Source organism: Astatotilapia calliptera, chromosome 15 (assembly GCF_900246225.1).
Source record: "Astatotilapia calliptera chromosome 15, fAstCal1.2, whole genome shotgun sequence".
In the NCBI taxonomy this organism is placed as follows: domain Eukaryota; kingdom Metazoa; phylum Chordata; class Actinopteri; order Cichliformes; family Cichlidae; genus Astatotilapia; species Astatotilapia calliptera.
The window spans coordinates 22,548,698-22,559,771 of record NC_039316.1 but is presented as its reverse complement, the minus strand read 5'-3'; the positions used below and the strand labels follow the sequence as shown (position 1 = coordinate 22,559,771).

At 46.8% G+C, this 11,074-nt stretch overlaps 2 long non-coding RNA genes across 2 annotated transcripts; both read right to left on the bottom strand.

Moving 5' to 3' along the window:
• Window positions 1-2,077: 2,077 nt before the first annotated feature.
• Window positions 2,078-3,134, bottom strand: LOC113006928 (uncharacterized). The gene is made up of 2 exons (XR_003269823.1): window positions 2,616-3,134; window positions 2,078-2,209 (listed from the first exon to the last, which is right to left on the bottom strand). It is a non-coding gene; the product is annotated as an uncharacterized LOC113006928 (long non-coding RNA).
• Window positions 3,135-8,910: 5,776 nt separating this feature from the next.
• Window positions 8,911-9,546, bottom strand: LOC113006929 (uncharacterized). Its single transcript, XR_003269824.1, has 2 exons — window positions 9,449-9,546; window positions 8,911-9,042 (listed from the first exon to the last, which is right to left on the bottom strand). It is a non-coding gene; the product is annotated as an uncharacterized LOC113006929 (long non-coding RNA).
• Window positions 9,547-11,074: the final 1,528 nt, after the last annotated feature.

Genomic DNA, 11,074 nt, shown 5'->3' with positions numbered 1-11,074 from the left:
TTTATTGCACTGATGACATATTTGATTTCAATGCTTTCAGATTCTTTAAGGCTTTTTTACTTGTCAATGTTAGATTTACCACAGCTGACTTTCTTCTATTGCTATCTGCAAATCATTACAGGGATCTTGCTTCATACCAAATATATAAATATTTATATATAGTGGTGATAGCTCACCGTTAAACACGAAGTTTAATAAGTGGATGGATGATTTTTCGGTGTTGTAATGAAAATGCTGATCTATTTTGTTTCGTTCAAATCCTTTTTTACACTGTGCTATTTTCAAATGTAGACAGTAAGTCTCAAAAGTAATTTTTCAGGAACTAAAAGCATTCACATCTACAACCTTGAAAGTGTCAGTGTTTCAGCACTTCAAGTCAAAATGATGACACAAGCATAAGGATGAACCTGTGACCTGAGCTTCCATTATTTAAATAAGGTCATTTCAGTTTTACCAGTGCGTGTTGTTTGAATAGTGAAGTTTTCTGGCTGGACAGCTTGTACATGTATATATTTGTTTAAAAAAAAAACAACTTTACTTGGGAGTCTTGTCCTTAAAAGATTGGGTGCATCACAAAAGATGAATAGCTGAAAAATAAAAACAAAAACGATCTGTAACTGCCATACTGATAGCTCTTATGCCAAATCCTATTTGCACTTTCATATTTCCTCTTTCTGACTCTTCCCAGTTTTGGTCAATATTTTGACTATATATTAACCCCTTCCTTATGCCAATGAATACAGGTTATAATATTATGCTGTTAATTATCTCACTAAGCATGCTTCTTTAACACTTCCTCAATCCCAGTATAAGCACACAGCTACTTAGAAACTCACACGATCTGAGTCTCCGGTAACCCACTGGCAGACTTCAATAGGAGGAAGTACAATCAGGAACCAGACTGCTTATCAGATCATACATTCATATTCATGTTAAGCTAAAGTTAAGGTTTAGCTTATGCAGAAGTGTAATTGTTGAGAGGCCGTGAGCTGGCAGCTTGTCTTATGACTTCTTATTGTGTGATTTTAGAGTCTATTCAATTCAATTCAATCCAATTTTATTTATATATATTTACAAATCACAACAACAGTTGCCTTAAGGCGCTTTATATTGTACAGTAGATCGTACAATAATAGATACAGAGAAAAACCCTGTCTACAGACATTTATAACCCAATGTGTGTTTTTGTCATGGTCCCCGCACCTCGCCAGCTGACATCAGTCTGGCGCTATGTTTTGTTTTGTTTATTCTCCTCTCTCTCTCTCTGCTCTCTCTCTCTCTCTTTCTCCTGCCGGGGCGGAGCTCAGTATGGGCTCCCGCCCCTGGGCCATGCACCTGGGGATGATCAGCACACCTGCCGCTGATCACGAGAATTAGAGCCCTACTTAGGATGGTGGGCCTGCTCTACTCTTCGCTGGATCGTTGAGCCGTCAGCGTCAGTCGCCCTGCAAACCTGTAATTTGAACTCGTGAGTACTTCTGAACCTGGAAGCTGACTGTCTCTCTGTATGTGTGTAGATCTCCCCTGGACCCGTTCCCTGAGCAACTGTGACTGAGCGTGGGCAAGAAGAGTGGTGGTGCAGAGAGGAGCTGTTGTTTGTGTATGGAAAGCCTCCACCCTGGACTGCTTCCCCTGTCAGTCCTGGACCCCGGAACCCCGACCCTTTTCCCGAACACCTTTGTATATATATATTGCACTTGTGAGAATCACTGTAAATAAATCCACTCTTGTTTGAAGGAACTAGTGGTCTGCGCCTGAGTCCGCTTCACTAGCCTTGACAGAACGATCCAGCCACAACATGGACTCAGCAGACCAGAGCACCGTCGGACTCTGTCCAGAAGAGCGCAGTCCTGGGAACAGCTAAGATACTGCGCAGGACCCTCAAGCTCCCAGGCCTCTGGTAGAGGACCCGAGCTTGAAGGATAAACCGCCCGCAGGGGCGTGCTGGGTGTTTTTTTATATATATATATATATATATATATATATATATATATATATGTAATGTATGTTTGCACTGATTGCCGATCACGCTTCAACTGAGTCGTCCTCGGTCAGAAGGAATGGTACTCCACAGTGATGTAGTTCAAATAACTTTACTAAGGAGGTGGCAGATGACATCAACAGGATGTACAGCGTTGGTAGGGAGGCATTACAGTATTCACATGCAGGTAAAGGGGGCGTGAGTGTGTATATGGGTGTGTGTGGTCATCTGTAAACAGAGAAACAAACATTTGTATTAACCACTATGGATAGCAGTGTACCCCTTCTACAGTACTGTGGGTTTCCAGCGTAATGTTATACAATCTGCCATAACCTCATGGCCACTAGATGGCACCCTAAGACCATAAATGAATTTCTGGCTCGGATATACATTGGCAAACCAGACCTCTGCAGATTACAACGCTTCAGAGAATAAACATAGTAAATAGTTACATCCACCTACAACCACAATGCTTGACAGTAAGTCATATATGGAATGAAATCTGGGCTGAACACAAGCCTGCCTGTAGTAGGTCAAAAAACATATCTTAGCGATAGCAACGGGACTAGCCTCTTACGTAGCAAATTACACAGATAAAGTCAAACAAGCATCACTCTCATCTTACAATACTCACATGGTAAGCACGCACACAGTATTAACTCACACAGGAATGCAAGTAAATACGTTATCCTCCGACACACCTCCCATCTGTGCAGAACTGCACTGAACACGTTCCCAACCGGAAGTACAGATACCGAGGTGCATCATGGGTAACGTAGTATAAACAGTTACAATGAACAAGCGGACTTTTAACAGCCGCCCCTGTATTTGTAGGCAAATACACTCCCGCTAGAGTCCTTCTATTTTGAAACAGTGTCATGTGAGTCCTCAGGAACTTCGGGAAGTTCTACCAGCTTAGTTACCGGGCGAACATAGGTACTGTCTTTAACTTTGACCTCGGCAGCTCGAACAACGCCATCAATCCCTGGGAAAACTTTGACAATGGTACCCACAGGCCAAAGGCCTCTAGGCAAGTTACAGTCCACAATCATAACAGCTTGTCCCACAGCCATGTTGTCAGTGGACTTCCTCCATTTCTGTCGGAGTTGCAGTCCTGGGAGGTAGTTCTGTATGAACCGCTTCCAGAAGTGGTCACTGATGACCTGACTGTGCCTCCATCTTCTGTTCGAAAGAGTGCCTGAGGGGCCGTAAACTGCCTGGGGTAGTGCCGAATCATGCCGCCCCATCAAGAAAAGATTTGGTGTGATGGGATCTGGGTCAGCTATGTCAGCCGATGCATAGCCGAGCGGCTTTGAGTTCAAAATGCCCTCAACCTCTATGAGAGCAGTGAGTAGGACTTCTTCCGCCACAACTTGGTCCTTCAGGACTACTTGCAGAGCTGACTTCACTGCTCTGATTTCCCTTTCCCATGCTCCTCCGAAATGAGGAGAGTGTGGGGGATTGAAGCAGAAGTTGATAGTCTGCTTGGCCAGTTGCTGCTTGAGGTCCGGCTCCATGTTTTCAAACACCGTTTGGAGTTCTCTGTGCCCACCTCTGAAATTGGTCCCTCGATCAGACCACATCTCGTATGGCTTTCCTCGGCGTGCAATAAATCTGCGTAATGACATAAGGAAGGAATCTGTGTCAAGACTAGGGAGGAGATCAAGGTGCACGCATCTGGTTGTAAGACACTTGTAGATAATTCCCCAGCGTTTCTCTCTTCTACGACCTATCTTTATCGTGTATGGCCCAAAACAGTCTACACCCGTTGACCAGAACGGCGGCTTATAGAGTCTCAGCCGTGATGAAGGTAAGTCAGCCATTTTGGGTGTAGAAGGTGAGGCGCGCCATCTCCTACAGTCCACACACTGGTGCTGATGCTTCTTAATGGCTTGACCTCCTCTGAGAATCCAATAGGTGCGCCGTATTTCCGCAAACAGCCTCTCTGCACCTGGATGAAGGAGCTGGCCATCATAAGTTTTTATGATGAGCTTGGTCAGGGGATGTTCAGCTGCTAATACGATGGGATGAATACTGTCTGGATCTAAGTCGGCAGCTCGACGGAGGCGGCCTCCGACTCTGAGGAGACCGGTAAGACTGTCATATTCAGGGGACAGCACGCTAAGACGGCTGTCTGAGCAGACTGGGTGCCCGATCTGGAGGGCTCGGGCCTCCTCTGGGAAGCTGTCAGTCTGAGCCGAGCGAAGCAGCATGGTCTTGGTTTCTAGTTGCTCCACTGCTGTAATAGGAGCGTCAGCCGCCCCGTGTTGGGTCTGGTATGTAGCAGCAATCAGCTCATCTAGCGTGGCATAATGTGTTGGATCCGGTAAGGTCGGGGTTGCAGAAGCGTGCCCACAGAATGCAGTCTTCCTGAGCTCTGCCTCACTGCATGCCGGGAACTCTGTTGGAAACTTAGGCCAAGTGTCAGCGGTTTGTGACAGAAAGGGTGGACCATGTGACCAACGATTGCGGACAGTTAGGTCAGCGAGATGTTTCCCTCTGGTGATGTCATCAGCGGGATTGAGGTCAGAGGTCACATACCGCCACTGTTCAGGAGATGTCAGCTCCTGTATTTCACAGATTCTAGTCCCCACGAATACCTTATAGCGACAGGAACTAGACTGGATCCACTGCAGCACCGTTGTAGAGTCTGTCCACAGGTAGATCGATTGCAGGAGAATGGTGAGCTCTGTCTGGAGTAATTTGGCCAATTGGGCTCCTGTGAGTGCTGCGCAAAGCTCCAGCCGGGGCATTGACACCTGTTTGCGTGGGGCCACTCTGGAGCGAGCCATCAGGAATGATGTGGCGATGGGCAGTTGCTGCTCGATTACTCGGAGATAAGCCACAGCCCCATACGCCTTTTCTGATGCGTCACAGAATATGTGAGCCTCGTATGTCACATTGCTGGAGTTGTGAGAAGGAGCGTAGCAGCGGGGAATGGTGACATGCTGAAGGTGTGACAGTTCGCCTTCCCACTCAAGCCAGGACTGAAGTAGATTCCCTTCAATGGGCTCATCCCATCCTCTCTCTGTGCTCCACAGGGCCTGTACAATCAGCTTGGCCCTTGTAGTGTAGGGACAAATATAACCTAAGGGGTCATACTGGGTAGCTAGTACCTTGTACACGTTGCGCAGCGTGACCGTGGAGTAGGTTATAGGGCGGTGCTTATATCCCAGGACATCTGTCGGGCAGTGCCAGCTGAGTCCTAATGTTGACTCTTGTGGGTCGAGACTTTTGAAGTTCAGCACGTTGCTCGCCCACTGACGTATCTCGAATCCTCCTTGAATGAGTAAATCTCTCATTCGGTCGATGAGCTGCTTTGCCTCTTCTGGGTTGGACAGGGACTGTAAACAGTTATCCACATAGAAGGCTGTGTGGACAGAGTCACAGATGTCCTTGTGGGTGTCTTCGTGCTCCCTTGCATGTCTCTGTAGGGCGAAAATAGCACAACAGGGGCTACATGTCGTTCCGAAGGGCAAAACTCTCCACTCATATACGTCTGGGGGCCGGTCAGTTTCACAATCCCTCCACAGAAACCGTAGCAGAGGACAATCCTCTGGGAGCAGCCGAATCTGGTGAAACATGGCTTTGATATCTCCACTCACAGCTACAGGGTGTTGGCGGAAGCGGAGTAATACCCCCAGCAGAGTGGGCCCCAAGGGAGGTCCTGGTAAGAGGTAGTGGTTCAGGACGGCCCCCTGAAACTCAAACGAACAGTTGAAGACCACCCTAGCCTTATTATTGTGATGTACCATGTGGTGGGGTACATACCATGACTCGGAAGAACTATGTGTCTCATCTGGGCTCAGCTTAACAACATAACCAGAATCTACTAACCTGTGGATCTCCTGGCTGTATGTGAGGGTCAGATCAGGATTCTTGGCCAGCTTACGTTCGGTGGATCTGAGGAGGCCTTTTACTGCTTCAGGAGAGACACGCATCCGTGGAAAGTCCCTTCTTCTCAGCAGCGGAGTGGCGTATCTCTCGACACCGTCTACTGGGACTCTGATGGTCTTTGTCTCCAACATAGCTACCGCCTCTCTGTCCTCCTTTGACCGTGTGACCTCCTTCTCTGTCCTGTAGGGGGGAGCATCTAGTTGCCACAAACGCTTCACATCTTGATGCAGGGCCTCTGCAGGAGAAAGGCACATGTTCAGGCACTGCAGGTCCCCCTCAGATGTAGGCATACTACTGGCCGGCCCCTGGATGGCCCATCCGAGCTTGGTGCAGATAGCTACTGGCCCTTTGGACGACCCCCGAAGGACGGGGCGGACAGGGGTGATGAGATGAGCGTTATCTGAGCCAATCAGCACCAAAGGTTGGATCTGGTTAAATCCCTCAATCTGGACTTTCTGTAAGTGAAGATACTTCTTCTTTAGCTGTTCAGCTGGACATGACTGAGTAGCTAGGCTCAGTTGTTGGGCTGTGAAGGCATGTGTTACTTTGTACCTCACTTTGGGCTTAGCCCTTGGTGACACCTGAAATGAGACAAAGCCTCCCTTCATCTGGATTACATCTCGACGGATAGTTCTCAGTGAGAGTGTTGCTTCCTCCTGTTCCAAACCTAGAGATGTAACTGCCGCTGGAAGCACAACAGTCTTCTCTGAGCCGTCATCGAGCACAGCAAATGTATCCAGTGATTTGCTCCCATGATGTAGTTGGATTGGTACTACCTTAAGCATAACACGACCTGAGTGACTTGAATAGTCTAGGTAGACCATACTAGTACTCACAGTTAGTATGTTAGGGTCCCGCTTCTTGGCCTCAACCAGGTCATGGAGCACCGACAAATGCTGGTCACCACAGGTGCTGCACGGCTTCTTCAGAGTACACTGCTCTGGAGAATGTTTACGGCCACAGCGCCAGCATTTGGCCTTCTCGGTAATCCAGGTAGCCATAGCTTTGAGGTCTAGCCTTTTGAATCCATCACAGCCATTCAGATAATGCTCTGACCCTTCGCAGTATGGACAATAAGGTTTGAACTTCTGTTTCTTCTTAGGATGGACTGTCGGATCTGGAGCTGTAGATTCTCCCTCCTGGTTTAGCTTGGCTTGGGCTGGATTTGGGCCGTAGTAGATGGAAGCAGATCTGTTGTGTGGCTTGAGCCCTGCTGAGGCTTTGAGTAGGTTCTTCTCTGGACGTGGCTTGTCCGGGGGCATTTGAGAGGCTTGTCTGGATAGCTGAAGGACTTGGGATTTCCGTTCGAGCCATTCTGAGAAGTCGTACATATTGTATGTTCGGCTGCTGCCACTGCGGATGATCCCCCGGGTGATACAGTACTCGATGAAGTTGTCCCTGTAGTTCAGAGGGAGCTTGGTAAGCAGTCTGTCCACATGTGAACCACAATGAAGCTCACTGGCTGCTACTTCATCCATGGTACTGAGAAGCCCAACCAGGCTGGACACCGACAGGGAGAGGTCTTCAATAGCTTGAGAATCGCCGGCTCTAATAGGGGGGCAGTTTAATATAGTGCTAAGCTCACTTTGGACTAACTGCCTTGGTTGTCCATACCTCTGCTCTAGCGCCCTCATTGCACTAGTGTAGGGAGTGCGGTCGTGAATGTAGCGCTTGGCTACCTGTAGGGCGCTGGGATGCTCTAGATGATCTAGTAGGACCTGATACTTGTAATCTTCTCCCAGATGAGACTATGGCCCTAAGGTGCTGTCCAGCCCTTTCTTTAATAAGGCGAAGTCACTCTCTCTCCCCGACCGGAAGATCACCAGCTTAGGCTTTGGAATGCCATATGAAGACGCCACCATCATCTCCATCAGGTTTGGTAGAGGCGTTCCTGCTGGGTAAATTGTGGCAGCCTGTGGATTATGGTGTTCGGCAGAGGAAGATGATGAATAGTTACATCCTGAGGGATAAGGAACATAGTATTTGCCAGCTGGATCGGGCAAAGCTTCAGGATGCAGTATGGTGGGCACAGGGTGATGAGCTTCTGCCCACTGTGATGGCTGGGGCACAGGCGCTGGTGGACCTGAAGGTGGCTGCAAGTACACAGGGTTAGCTGGATGTCTGACTTGGACGACAGGAGCAGCGGGATGTGACATCTGCTGCAGACTCATTGGGTCCACAGCCCGTGATAGCTGGTGCACTGAAAGATGAGCATGTTGTAGTGGCTGATCAGCTGGGGATGCAGAATGTAATAGCTGCACCTGGCCTGGCCTGTTTATCAGGGGCTGATGTTCCGATCGCTGATATGAGAAGGGTTCAGCAGTGCATCGTCCAGGTCTCCTGAGTGGCGTTGATGCGGCTACATAAGTGGCAGGGTGCAGCACTGGCTGAATGTGAAGGCTCACTTTACGGGGAGGTGATGGAGCAGATGTTTCTGCTGGCGTTGGCATGTTTGCAGGTGTTGTGGTGCCCTGCTTTGAGGGACTTACTAGCACAGTTAGTGGCTCTGTGGTATCATGTAACACCTCATTGCTAGGTTGTAGTGGTGCAACTTCTGTTATGGAGGAAATACGTTGGGGTTGTTCTAACGCTCCTGTTTCTGGGGGAAGAGGACTGCCAGGTTTAGAAGCTTGCTCCAAACGCTCCACCCGCTTTAGTAATGTCCCACGAGTTTCCTCCATAGACACTTGCAGTTGAGTCATGTGTTGGAGGACACTGCTCCAAACTGATTCCATCTTCTGCCATCTCTCATCCTCTTCATAATCGGAGCTGCTTGAACTACTTGGAGCTCTAGATGGCTCGGGTGGCTCAGTTAGGTTGTGCTCATAGTCCACCAGATGTCCCGGAAGTTTCTTCTCCCGCGCTGGACGGGGGCTATTCGATGCACCTCTATCCTGAGGGTTTGCCATCTCATTAACTCAGCCAAGGCGAACTCCGGCTCGAAGGACCACTTGTAATGTATGTTTGCACTGATTGCCGATCACGCTTCAACTGAGTCGTCCTCGGTCAGAAGGAATGGTACTCCACAGTGATGTAGTTCAAATAACTTTACTAAGGAGGTGGCAGATGACATCAACAGGATGTACAGCGTTGGTAGGGAGGCATTACAGTATTCACATGCAGGTAAAGGGGGCGTGAGTGTGTATATGGGTGTGTGTGGTCATCTGTAAACAGAAAAACAAACATTTGTATTAACCACTATGGATAGCAGTGTACCCCTTCTACAGTACTGTGGGTTTCCAGCGTAATGTTATACAATCTGCCATAACCTCATGGCCACTAGATGGCACCCTAAGACCATAAATGAATTTCTGGCTCGGATATACATTGGCAAACCAGACCTCTGCAGATTACAACGCTTCAGAGAATAAACATAGTAAATAGTTACATCCACCTACAACCACAATGCTTGACAGTAAGTCATATATGGAATGAAATCTGGGCTGAACACAAGCCTGCCTGTAGTAGGTCAAAAAACATATCTTAGCGATAGCAACGGGACTAGCCTCTTACGTAGCAAATTACACAGATAAAGTCAAACAAGCATCACTCTCATCTTACAATACTCACATGGTAAGCACGCACACAGTATTAACTCACACAGGAATGCAAGTAAATACGTTATCCTCCGACACACCTCCCATCTGTGCAGAACTGCACTGAACACGTTCCCAACTGGAAGTACAGATACCGAGGTGCATCATGGGTAACGTAGTATAAACAGTTACAATGAACAAGCGGACTTTTAACAATATATATATATATATATACATATAGTATATACTAGAGATGGACCGATCCGATATTACGTATCGGTATCGGTCCGATACTGACCTAAATTACTGGATCGGATATCGGAGAAAAATAAAAAAATGTAATCCGATCCATTAAATATCACGAAAGCAGCTCACAAAACTTGCGACACGCCGTAACTCACCTCAGAACGTTAGCACGTCAGAGCAGTATGCATCACGTGATAGAGCGGCTGTGGCATGCAGGACCGGTCGGTGGTCTGGATAGCATTTGGAGCTTCGCTAGCAACCCGGCATTTCATCTCCGACAAAGTTATCCCCGAGAGAAGTAAAGCAAGTGTGTAAGTCCATCTCTGAATGTTTGTAAAGCATTCCTGCATTAAGCTTAACAAGCGACTGCCTCTTCTTGCTGCTACTTCAATCATGAAACTGCTTAACGATCAGCTGATCGGCTTTTCTGTCGGGAGTCCGTGTCTCTAGTTTGCTTTTGGCCCACTTTGCACCAGAAAGAGGAAACCAGCGGATAAACAACAGCAGCACGTTTAAGCTTGATAAGCTGTTGTTAGAATTTATTTAATATTACTTTCTACTCGAGGATCTTTTTCTACGTAGCTGACGCTGGTAACTGTGCAGGGGCGGATCTAGCAAAGTTTAGCCAGGGGGGCCAATAGGGCATTAACAGGGAAAAGGGGGCACAAAGACATACTTTTCTTTCTTATTCTCATTTAAAATGTCGAGCTTTTAATAAATAATTATCTGACACCCAAAGTTTTAATTTGATGCAAAATGAATAGAAGTCAATTACTGTATATAGTGACTATTAAGTCTAATATATATATACTGTATATACCCTAGTAAGCTATAGTACTTTTTCCTTTGGGAAGGTACCATCTGTGCAGTCTGCAATTTTGTTGAAGAAAGATGTTGAATCTATTTAATATTTCTTGAAAAATAATTGATTTCTGTGCATTTTTTTTCACACTGCATCAAATTAAGGTTGATTACGTCGATTAAGCATCATGAGGTGGAGCGTGAGGGGTGGTTCCCTATTTTTTATTTATTTATTTTTGTTGTTGCTGGGAGTTGGAACCCTATTAGTTAGGTTGCTTAATATTTATGCTAAGTACTCTTTAAAATACCAGAATAGGGAGGATGGTGTAGGTTTAAGTTTATTAGATTGATCAGTATTGCTGAACTATGAAATATTTTTTTTTGCATACAGGTATAACAGAATAGCTTTAGTGTAGTTGTTGTTTTAAACTTGAGTATGAACTTATACAAAATGCAGCAAGATATTTAAAAAACAGCTTTGTTGATTAAAAAACACTATATCGGATTCATATCGGTATCGGCAGATATCCAAATTTATGATATCGGTATCGGTATCGGACATAAAAAAGTGGTATCGTGCCATCTCTAGTCAGGTCTGAGGAGATGTGGACAC